Source organism: Emys orbicularis, chromosome 10, assembly GCF_028017835.1.
Source record: "Emys orbicularis isolate rEmyOrb1 chromosome 10, rEmyOrb1.hap1, whole genome shotgun sequence".
Classification (NCBI taxonomy): Eukaryota; Metazoa; Chordata; order Testudines; family Emydidae; genus Emys; species Emys orbicularis.
Window position 1 is genome coordinate 31,216,206 of NC_088692.1, and position 12,187 is coordinate 31,228,392.

Sequence of the window (12,187 nt, forward strand, 5' to 3'; positions counted from 1 at the left end):
ATCTCTTTATTTCAGAAACCCACACACCAGCGAGGAAGCTCAGGGCTGCTTTTGTATTTTTCTATCCAGGCAGAATTCCTGTTGGGCACAGATGGAGCACACTTTCTCTGTCAGCCACGAATGATCTTGTGTCACAAACAGGGCACTGGAGGGATTGTTTTCCAGGCTGGTTTCTCGCTCTTCTCCTACCCCTAAGCTGCGAGAGCCTGATTCTCAGTTATATCAAGGCCCCTTTACCCCACCCTGGCAGCATAAAGGGGCCTCAGAGTGAGGGGGAAATGGGACCCTGAGAATACCATATGCAGAAGGCCTCTCAGGCCAATGTAGAACTGGCCTAAGGACTTTACCATGGCCCATCTGCCCTCACAGTACTGCACTACAGCTATTCTCTGCTCCCCACAGCCTGCAGGGGACCATGAGAAGCAGGGTGTAAATTAGAGTAGCCGGAGCGTGGGACAGACTCTGTGTGGCCCCAGAATACCAGGAGCACAAAGGTGGCTTAAAGTTTGCCCCCTAGTTCCTGCCCCCAGTGCAGTTACTGAGAGTCAGGCCCTGTGTCTTCCCAGTATCCGTGTCAGGGTTGAAATCCAGGACAGCTACAATACAGTCACCACAAATCCCATCATCCTCTCCACGGGGACTCTTGCACCATGGCTACAGGGGGGTTCTTAACCCTTTGCTCATGTCAGGCTTGTCTACGCTAGAACGTCTCACTGGCAAAAGTCCTGCCAGCGGACTGCTACCGACACAGCTCTTTTGGCAGAGGGCTTTCGCGTCTGGCTGCCTTCTTGCAGTGTCAGGCTGTACCGGCAAAAGACTGTGTGGCATGGTGGGTAGGCATTCCAGCATCCCCCGCACCACTCTCCAGTGCATTGCCTTGTGGGAGATTTTTTGCCATGCATTATGGGAGACCAGAGCCACTCTTGGTTTGGGATCAAATTCCCACCATTCCCTCTGGTCAGTCCCATAATCTGCTTGTTTCCACACCGTTTTGCAACCTCTCCACCATCTTGCCATTGGAAACAGGGATGCTGAATGGCTTGGTGGAGCGCTCTTGTCTGTTTTAGAGACAGGGCAACTCCTGCTTTTGTATTTGCGGAACCACAACAGCTACCATCCTGGCTACCCATGCAGCAGGGAAATGGCGAATGCTGAGGAGGTGTGAATGTTACAAACAGTGAATGAAAGTGACCAGGCACTGTAGGCATTCACTAACCAGATGTATGCAATGGACAGGGGCATCTGAACACAGGGGGCCAGGGAGCCTTGAGGGTGAGCGATGGGGGTCAGGGGGCAGAGAGGAGTGAGCAGTGGGCTGGGCCTCAGGGGGAAGAGGCGGAGTGAGGGCAGGGCCTCGGGGGAAGAGGCAGAATGGGGGCAGGAAGAGGCTGAGTGAGGGCGGGGCCTCAGGGAAGAGGCCGAGTGGGGGTGGGGCCATGGTCCGTGCACCGATGGCCCCCTCCTTCTAGGGAGCTTCTGGCGCTCCTGACAATGGAGTGATGGTTCGGACCCATGAAATGAGCGCCAAATGGTGGCACCGGATCATTAGGCAAATCTGGGTTGATCAGCAGAAGTTTTGTCTATGAAAGCCACGTTCCTGGCGCTGGGTGCACCATAGGAACACCAACATAAACGCTGCTCTGACTGGAGAAATAAGTGGCCATCATGCTCTGGAAGCTGGCAACCCCAGATTGCTATTGGTCGGTGGGCACCAGTTTGGTATTGGAAAGTCTGCAGTGGGGGCAGTCATCATCCAGGTGTACAAGGGCACCGAGCACCTCCTGCTGCACAGCATTGTGACTGGTCAGTGTGCCGGAGATAATGGGTGGAATCACTGAAGTGGGCTTCCTGAACTTGGATGGGACAACAGATGGGAAACCCCCCTCCCCACCTTGCCTCTGGGCACATAAACAGCAGGGGAGACGTCTCCCTTTCTACGTAAGTGTTGGCGGCTCACTGGGGCTGTTTCACTGCTCTTAGCATTGGGTGGTCAGGAAAGGTCCGGGACGCTCATGTATTTAGGAACACAGGACTTTCTGACAAGCCGCATGCAGGGACATTCTTCCCAGACCAGCATATTCCCATCTGTGGGGTTTCAATGCCTACTGTGATTCCCAGGGAGCCAGCCTCCCCTTTGCTTCCCTGGCTCCTGGAGCCATCCACCGGGCACCTGGACAGCAGCGTGAGCAGGGGCAGGGTGACCGTGGAGAGTGCCTTTGGCAGACTGTAGGGCCGGTGGAGATACCTCATGAGTAGCCTGGATCTCAGTGAGCCAAATAGTCCTGTTGTTACCGCTGCATGTTGTGTTTTGCACAACACCTGGTGGTGGGATCCTCCCTCCGTGCGGCAGTGAGTGTCACGTGATAGCAGCAGGTCTGGGAGATGGTACCAGACTTTTTGTCACTGTTCTTTGCCCTTTGATAAGCCTGACGTAGCTCTTTCTCCTTTGCCCAGCAACAGGACTCGTCCTGTCATACCCCTGCTTCTGCATCTCCTTTGCAATATTGCAATAGACATCTTTATTCCTGCGTGAATCCCACAGCTGGGTCTGCACTGCTCCTTCCCCCCACGGGATGAAAACATCCAGGGCTGCAGAATGAGGTTTAGCTGGAGTTTTTCCTGGAACCGTATCTGTGCAGTAGCAAAGGTGGGCTAGCACTGGCAGGAAAAGAGGTGTTTTCAAAACACACTGGGGGGTGGGCGGGCTCCAGGCACCGTGACCCCTGGGCAGCCGAATTCAAACATTTGACCAGTGGTCCCTGCCATGGGGACTGCAGTGGGATTGTTGCTGGAGGACTCCTTGTAGTAGTATCTGTACTTCAGTATCCACACAGGCATAGTGCTGGTAGAACGGTAGTGGTAAAGGGCCTATGTTGCTTGGGGAACTGGTCTAAATTCACCAGCAGAAGGGCAGGGTTTTATTGGCAGGACTTGTAATTGAGAGTGGATGCAGGCAAGGCTGTCTGGCAAGACAAGTCCTGCTGATAAGACTTTGTAGTGTAGCCCAGGCCCTAGGGGAAGGGTGGTGGGAGCCAGGCAAGGAAGGGGTTAACAGCTGCACAACAAGGGAGAGCACCTGGCCTGGAGAAATTAGGGAGAGCCAGTCTCCCAGGAGGGGCTTGTTGTACTGGGCTGGAGGGAGAGCTGTGGAGCTGAGCTGGCTGCAGGACACTGTGAGTTAAAGCCTTAGATCTGGCAGCTTTTCTTACAGAGCCCTCTCCTGCTTTCTCCCCTCTGGCTTTGGGCTGAGGGGGTTCCAGAAGGCTGTGGGTACTGACCGGGCTGGGGAAGGAAGGCTGCCAGGGGGCCACTCCCACATTCACCAGTGGTTGGAGGGAGGCACCTGGCCAATCCAAGCCCTGATAAACAGGTTGGCTATCTGTTAGCTGCCAGCCAGGAGCTCTTCGGGTGGCTGCACACAGCGGTGGAAGATTGTCTGTGACAATGTCGCCTGGAACCACAGCTAATCCCCCCCTCTCCAGAACAGCAGCTGAGCTGTTGTGTGCAGTCCTCGAAGGCAGAGAGGAAAGTGCTACGCCCATGTGCCTGGAAATGCAAGATCCAGACCCTCTGGAATGGCAGGCCTGACTCAAGGGGTGGCAGCCCTCTGGATTTGTACCAGCTGGGAGGACCCATGCTCTTCGGGGAGTTAGGTCAGTAATTCTACACTTCGGCTCCATGGTGCTAGGTGCTGTATGTACACATAGTAAGAGCCAGGACTACCCCAAAGAGCTTACTATAGACAAAGGGAGGGGAAACTGAGGCATAGAGCAACTTTGGGACCTAAAGTCCAACATTTTGGCGCTACTGGCTACCCTAAGGGCTAATAAAGATTGTGTCACTCCAGCCCGAACTGGAGATCTCTATCACTGTGTGAGAAAATAACTTTTAGACCTCTTTCCCCACCCCACCCCCAACATACACACACTCACACTCTCCCATCCTCTGTGCTCTCTGATCTCATTACTGAGGGAGACAAAAGAATTCTCGAAGCCATTCCAGTTCTGGCTGGGGCAGAGCTGTCATTATCAGCTAACTGCCTTATGCAGTCTCGCTAATAGGGACTTGCTGGTCATTTCAGCTTGTTAAAATTATCTCCCCTTCACCACTCCCCACCATCATTGTGCATGCAATGTGGTTACTTAGCTGGGGACACAAGGGCTCGCTGATTCCTTCTGTCATAGTGTGGGGCCGGGAATGGTGCGCTCTGCTGGAATCACGGGAACAAGGAGGAACGCTGAGAGCAGCTGGCAAGGCACATGAAGGTCCGGGCTGATCCCAGGGCTGGGACATGGGGATAAAAGCCATCCCTCCCTGTTGGTCAGACCGCTGTCCTGGGGGGCGGGCGCCAGTCCTTATTGGCTCAGGCTTGCAATGGCAAGAGATGGGTTTAGGGCTGTTACGTGGCCATTTATACTGAACGCTCCTTTCCATCTGATTCACGGCCTGTTGTCGCCAGTTGAAGCAAAGTGGCCCTCGAGGTAAAAAGGGCTCAAATGAAAGCTGAGGAGTCTGACCCCACCTATCTTTGCTGGAAACATGCTCCCAATCTTGCTTTTAAAATACTGGGGAGGGAGGGCCTGGGAAAGCCCCCCCCCCCTTACTTTAATTTGAAATAATCTGTTTCAGCAGTGGGCCCAGCCTTTCTACAGCCAGGGGCACCAAGGAGAGCGCATTAGTTCTCTACGACGTGCCAGGAAGCTAAGGCGAAGATCAGGAGTTCTGGGTTCAGTTCCTGGCTCTGCCACACACTCCCTGCATTGCCTTGACCAAGTCACTTTTGGTCTCTCAGTGCCCCAGCTGGGGAATAGGAGTGGGAATTCAGCCTTGGTTGGGTAGGATGTAAGCTGTCCGGGGCAGGACCTGTGTCTCCCTGGGTGTATGTGCAGTGCCCATTGGGGCGATTGTAATTTGTTTTAATCATTAATATGGGAGGTTAATACAGGAAGCGCATGGAGGCAGGTGTCTCAAAGCAGGAGAAAAGGGCTTGGCTGTCTCTAATTCTGGGGGAATCTCTCTATGTGGGAGCCTCGGTATCTCATGCTGGGGAGAGGGCGTCAACGTCTCCAGTTGTTGGGGAGCCCTCTCCTTCAGCACCCCCACCCACAATCCTGCTGTCCCCCCAGGGTGGAAGGGAGAGTCCACCCATCCTTCAATAGCCCACATCATTACTTTTGAGAGCTGGCAGCAAGTCCCACTTTCCTGCCCTAGACAGTCTCAGCTCTTAGTCTCAGACAGGGCAACTCCCAGATCCCCCAGCATGCAGCAGAGCTCGCTTTACACCCGCTGGCCCGAAATGGGCAGCTTGGCAGAATCCTAGGCATCCTCGAACGGCCGAAGCCCTAGCTGGCCAGCGAGTGGGATGGATGCAGCAGCTGCCCCATGGGTTGGACTGGAGCATACCTGGGCTCACTTGCTTACTGTGAGCGGTGATATTCACCAAGCTGGGACTGCTCCCTCAGTTGTTTTTCTAGTTACACTAAGGACTTGCTAGGTATTGCTAAATAGTCACTGATCTGAACCTCCACGCTGGCTCCTGGCCTGTCTTTGTGAGCCAGCCTGGAGGGATTGCAGAAAAACCACGTTTGCTAGGATGTACATTTGACCTAATAATCTACCCGACTGGACTTCAATGGAGCAGTGCTGCTTTACACCAGGGTCTAGCCCTATAATTTTATTTTCCATCCACTCCAGTAACTGACACAAACTGTCAAGTGCTTGTCTGTCTGCGACAGGAGTGAAGTTCACATTGCTGGCAGCAGCCTGCCTGCAGCAAACACTCGGCTTATCTCTGCACACAGCCCAGCTTAGCTTGCACCAGACTTTTTATTGGTAGAGGCATGACTCAGTTGCTCCAAAGTCCCAGCCTGGATTCTACCCAGGATATTTTGGCCACGCTGTGAGATGGTTTGTAGCGCTGCCTCCCGCCTCTTGCACCTCTTTTCATTGTTCATTATATCCCTGCTGTGCCCCTAGTGCATTCAGCATTATGAGCGTCGTGGAGAGACTTTCAAAGCAGCTTATTTTAGCCACCCAGCAGCCTTGAGGGTCAAGGCTCCTTTCTCAGTGCTCCGTGGAGCCTGGAAACCCTCCGAAGGAGAAGCCGTGTTCACTCCCTGCAGCAATCAGAAAGCTGAGAGCCCTTCAGCACTACCTACAAGGACATATCCCTCGAGATGAATTGGTTTCTAGGTGTTTGTTTAACCCTCTGCCTGTAGCTGCTTTTTCTTTTTGCCTCTAACCAAGGGTCCACTTTTTCCATTGTGATCTGGCCCCTCTGCACTGCTCACGGGGTGCAAAGAGGGTGGCCTCCTTCTGTTGCAGGGGGAACTTTCTCCATCAAGCTCACAGAGCTACCACCTATGCCATCTGCCCCATACTCACACGTCTGCTGGTGCAGAGAGTGTGTCCGAGCTTTGCTATGCTGATCCTTTGCTGCTGTAGGATCTTTTAGGAACCTTAAACCAGTGACATAAATTAGAGCAGCCCCTAAGCTGCTGTAACTTGTGCCTGAGCTAAGCCTGGCCCAGACGGATCCCCAGGATCACAGAGCAGCAGCTGGCTCCCTGCTGCCATGCTGCTCATCCCCCGGGGCTGAGCAGAGCTCGGATGGAGTGGAGAGCTTAGCCAGAGGCTGTTCCCCAAGAGAACGTGCCGTAGAGCTGGGTAGGAGGAAGCGTAATCTCTAGCTTTCACGCAGTCAGCACCATCGGTTCCCAAAGCGCTGCATGAGTGCTGGGATTGGTTTGCTTTGAAGGCGGGTGCTTTGGAGGGTGGCACATGTTACTGCTCTAGGGGGCAAAGGAGGAGCCGAGCTTTTGAGTATCAAATATGCCAGTGCAAGGCAGCACTTGCCTGGTCGAACCCATGCTTTCTTTGCCCTTCCCTCCCCAACCCCCATACTCACGGTCCGTCCAGCCCTGTCCTTGTGAACCAAAACAGCCCCTGCTTCTGCCGTCCTGCTTCCCAGCCCAGTGTGGTTAATGCATCTGGGTCCTGACCAGCAGCACCCCCTGCCATTCCAGTCCTCCCCTAGCCCAGCCAATGCACCTCCCTCTTATCCTACAGCTGCACCTGCTCCCGTGGCACATGTTGCACCAGGAGGGTTTTCAGTGCTTAATTTGTGCCAGGGCTGAGCCCCGGCACCTCCGGGCCTGGCAGTTCGTAGCCCCGGCACCTCTGGGCCTGGCAGTTCATAGCCCCGGCACCTCTGGGCTTGCTGCATCAGTTATGAATGTAAAAAAAATTCCTTGAGCCCTGGCACCTCTTTCATTACAATTTAAACACTGAAGGTTTTATTGGGCCAACTTCTAATTCTTCCCCTCATGCAGGAGCCTGGCTGCTGTTGGCTCCCAGGCCAACATGGCCCTCTGAGCGGGGCATGCCTGTGCCCTCCAGAGATGCCCTGCAGTGGGCTGTTTGCTACTGAAGGGTGAGAGTGAGCACCCCGGTCTTGCTCATCCCCAGGGGCTGCTTGCCTGCTCCCAGCGGGGGCTGGGAGAGCCCTGCAGAGGTGTGAGGGGAGGGCAGGCTTCCATTCCCTCCAGATGCTGCATCTCCACAGAGCACCTCACCTGAGTCGGAGGGAGGGAGGGAGGGGGAGACCAGCCCAGGGCTGAGCCCCTCCATCACCCTGCTGAGCCCTATCTGTAGCCTCCGCGGGGGCAGTGGCTTCCATATCCCATTAATGCTGCTGGAGTTTGGCCTCAGCTGGGCTTCCCAAACCTGCCGTGGTGCAGGAGCAGTGGGGAGCCCGGGGGACTCTGCTCAAGGGAGCAGGGGCCTGACCTAACACAACACTAATCACTGGGGGTCCCAGTGGAACAAAATAGTTCCAGCACCTCCCTAGCCAGTCAGCTGTCTTGCAGTGCCACCTCCTGGCTTCCCTGGGAACTACAGGGCGAATGCTGAGGTGAGAGAGCCCAGCCCGTGTATCTGATGAGCTGCAGTTTTATGGGAAATAAGAGGGCTTATTTTAATGTGGGGGGTTGGGGGCGGCTCTCTCAGTCTCCGGGATCTGTGGATAGAGCTGTGATCAGTGCAGTCTCTTCACGTTGCCCTGGAAACTCCCCTGTGGCAGGATCCCTCTCTGTGTTGCAATCCGCCCCTCTCTGTGCCCCTCAGTGACGTGTGCCCAGGACAGAGCGCCACGCTGGTGGCGTGGTTGACAGACTGGCTATAGAGGGTTGTTACGAGCTGTCCCTGTGCCCCTGTTCATGGCTGTGTCCACCCCCCTGCAGGGGCAGGGTGGCCTCGGTGCAGCCATGTGGTGTCAAATTGTGGGGTGCTGGTGGCTGTGCGTGGGCCAGTGGAGGTGTCTAGAGGCTCTGCGGTGGCAGGAGGCGCTTCCTGGAGAGAGCCCGTGGCTTTGGAGGCAGAGGTTGCTGAGTGTGGCTCTCTGCGTCAGTCTGTATGTAGCGACACAGCGTTGGCAGGAGGAACACAGCAGCCACCTGGCGCTAGGGCGTGGGACGCTGCACTAGCCCCTGGGGAGCTGGGCAGGGGGCCTCCAGGGATGTTGCACCAGGAGACATCAGAGCCCCCTAACTCCGCAAAGGCCCAGTCTCAAGAGGGGTATCACGCACACTGCCAGGCTGTGGAAAAGCATCCTGCCTCCTGCAGTGATTCAGTGGAAGAGGCCCATGTGGTGCTGGCAAAGGTGCCAGCCTAGAGCCCAGAGCCACCTAGCTCCCCACCGAACTGCTACCAGCCCCTGCCGCAGAGGCCAGCTGGAGGGACCCACCTCTTGGGACAGGGTTGTTCCGGCCTCGGTCCTTGGCCTCTGAGGACTCTGGGAAGTGGAGAATGGGAACATGGAGACCTCTCCTCTGTAACCGGACTGAGCTCCCTCCGTGACTGCCAGACTCCTCCCACCACCGCCGCTGGGCTAGGGGAGCTTTTGGGGGCCTGCAGATGGTAGCAGCTTTCTGGCACAGATGGCCTGAGCTGGCCAAACTGATGCCCTAAATGGGAACCGTTCTCTGTCCAGAGAGCAATCCCCCAAACCATCCAGATGCTCAGCTGGCCCATGCTAGTACAGCTCCATTGACTTGCTGAAGGCATCTGTGGATGGTGTGGCTCCATCCCGGTCGGCAGCAGCCTGAAACCTTGGGTGCAGCTCTGTTTCTGCACTATGGCCTTGCCATCCTCCAGGAGGTCCCTGCTGGCTTTAGGATAAGGCCACAGCCTGGGCTCTGATGTCAGGGGAGTTGACAAGGGAGGGTTGGGAGTCAGCCTGTATTTAATGTGCTTACACCAGCAGAGGTTGGGAGCTGGGATCAATCGACCAGGGTATCTCTACCGCCCCTCCCCATGTGCCTTGTGGGCCTGAGCTCTACTCCCCGGTGCGATCACTCCACACCTCCTGCTCCAGACCGGAGGGGGAAGAAGGGCCGAGTGAGAGGATTTTCCACTTCAAAGCTCCCCTGGGATGAGGGGGATCCCAAGCCATCTTTCCATGCTGCTTCCCAACTTTCCTCTGCGTGGTAGCGCTTCAGGAGCGCAGGACAAAGCCGACCCAGGCATCGGCTCGTAATGAGCAGGGCACTTGGCTGGTACCATCTTCACGAGCTCTCCCCCTCTGCGTGAACGCGGCCTGGGTATTCCTGTCAGCAAGCGGGGTGGGCAGCTGCTGCCTCTCTCGAGGAATGCACCGGAGCTGGACACCCCTCGCAAAGCACGCTGCTGGGCAGCTACCAGGCAATTCACCCTCACAGTGCAAACGGGGCCCTGGCTGAATCTCCTAACAGAAGTGGCTGGGAAGTTCTCACTTCTACCAACAGGGGGCAATGCGAGCTAAGTAGCAGTTCCCCCTGCTGTCCTTTGGCTTCCCGCTGCTGGGGCAGCTCCCATTCCCTGGAGCTGGGCACTGGAGAGTGTTAACAGATACCAAGGGAGAGACCTGGCTTAATTCCTTCACCCTCCGACCCTTCCTGGGGGCAGGGGGAGGAGGGGAACACAGTCTCGGTGACTTAGATCCTGGTGGTCTCTGGAGCCCATTGAATAGGGCTTCACCAGCCACGGTTAACGGTGGGGCTGGCGCACGGAGCAGCCAGGAGTTCCCCAGGATGATAAGAGTCCCTGGCTCCAGAGCCACGGTGCGGGAGCCTGGTGGGGGACTCGGTCAGCGAGTCAGTCGGGCTGTGCTGGCCGGCGTGCTTAAGGGCTGTCATGCAGGCCTCTTCAACGGCATGGAGTCAACACCAGGGTGTTTGCCCCTTAAAGTTGTGGGGGTGGGGGAATGACCAGAGAACAGCTCAAAGAGGCCTTCCGGGCTTTTCCGGACCATGTTGGGGCTTTGGGGCACCTGCTCGGTTAGCGTTTGGGGCTCAGGTATAGTTCTGTCCATACCGGCCTTCACACTGCTGCTCTACCTCCTCCTTGCTCACAGTAACAGAGCCTTCCTCCTCCTCAGCCCCGATCCCAGCCTGCAGCTAATCTGAGACTCTCCTGCCAACGGGCTGATGAGCTCAACAGACTCTTCCTATCCAAACGGGAGTGTGCAGCCTCCCAGTCACTCTGATGCTGGGCCCTGAGCCGCTCCTCCCCCTCCTCACTCAGCGCTCAATGCTTCCCTCTGCTCCTGGCCTCTGCTGCTGAGGGAACAAGACAAGAGGAAGGCTGGGATGGCGTTAAATGCTTGCAGATGGGCTGGTCTCTTCTCTCCCAGCTTTGGGGACATGGGCACTGACGCTCCGCCAGCTGGCTGGGAGTGGAGGTGTGCTGGTAGTTTTCTTCTGCCCTGAGGGCGGGGGTATATTTCAGCCCCTGGATCTGCAAAGAGGGAAGCATTCGGGTTGAGCTGAGTGGAACCTACTAGCACACCTGAACCCGGGCAGGTGTCGCCTGGCTTTTGGAGCTGGTTATGAAGCTGCACAAAGGTCAGGTTCTGAAGCTGGCAATGTGATCCAGTGGGCTGGGAACCAGGAGACCCACCTTAGCCAAATCACTTCCCCTCCCCGTGCCTCTGTTCCTGCGTCTGTAAAGTGAGGGCAATGATATATGCCTGTCATGGAGACCTACCAATGGGATGAAGGCCTAGATCTTTGAAGATAGGTGCCTAACTCCCACTGATTTGAGAAGCTGGGCCTCTGCACATATGGTCTGGGGTGGAAGCCATTGCAGATGCTGGTAGCGTCAGTGGGGTTGTCCCTCCGAGGTTCGGAGTCTGCAAGTCAAAGCAAAATGCAAATGGAATTAACCCAGACAAACGGCTGGTCCATCACCTCTCCCACTTCATTTGAGCCCCGCCCCAGGGCATCTCACATCTCTAGTTTTATCCAGACTTGTCAGCCTACTCCTCGTGCGTTAACATCAGGGATGGTTTTGCTATTGATAGGTAACCGGTTTCCTGCAGAGAAATCCTCTGCTATTTATGGGGACAGAAGGGGAAGGAGATCATTAGCCAACAAGCCCCTATTTTCCCTTCTATGTGAGAGGGGCATGTCTAGCTGGCCCTGCTCTTTGAGTGGCAGGAGCTATATAGTTAGGAAATTCCTGGCTGGCCTGTGCTGGCAGCTGGAGGAGAGACACCTTGTTCTGAGGCTGGCTTGTCTGGCCATTGGAAATGCTCCCTCCAGACAGACAGATGGCTATGCTGGGGCTGTATTGCCCAAGACAATCCTTCCTGGCCTTGATGCAGAGCCTTCCTCCTTTGAACAGGCGATCACGTGGGAGCGTGAAGCAAAGGAATTGGAAATGAAGCACTGTTGGTAAAGAGGACAAATCTTCCCAGTCTGAAAGGTATTTGGTGACGGGCCATGGAAGGACAAAACAGGGCTGAAAATCAAAGCAGTCGGGGAAAATAGCTCATTAAAAAGACTTTGCAGGATTCTCCCCTCCCTCAGTGAGGCCCAGACAATGGGCTGCAGCTTACGAGGCGAAAGATGCTGCCAACTCCACCTGGGATGGAAAAATCGGGCTGTGTTTCTGCCTCTTGCATCATGGCCAGTAGCAAAGTGTCTGCAAAGAATTTTTGGGGGAAGATTCCCAAGGCTGAGTAAGGATCCAGCTTTCTGCTGGCTTGGTAAGGCTAGCAGGAGGAGCCATGGTTTAGTTAGGAAAGAAGCAGATGGGCCTTGAAAACAACCAGGCAAGAGTAAAGTCCAAACCACAGCTGCCCTCCCAGCGGAAGGCAATGGGCATCTGTTAGGGCTGTAACGCTGGTGGAAAGAGCGGGGGCGGGATT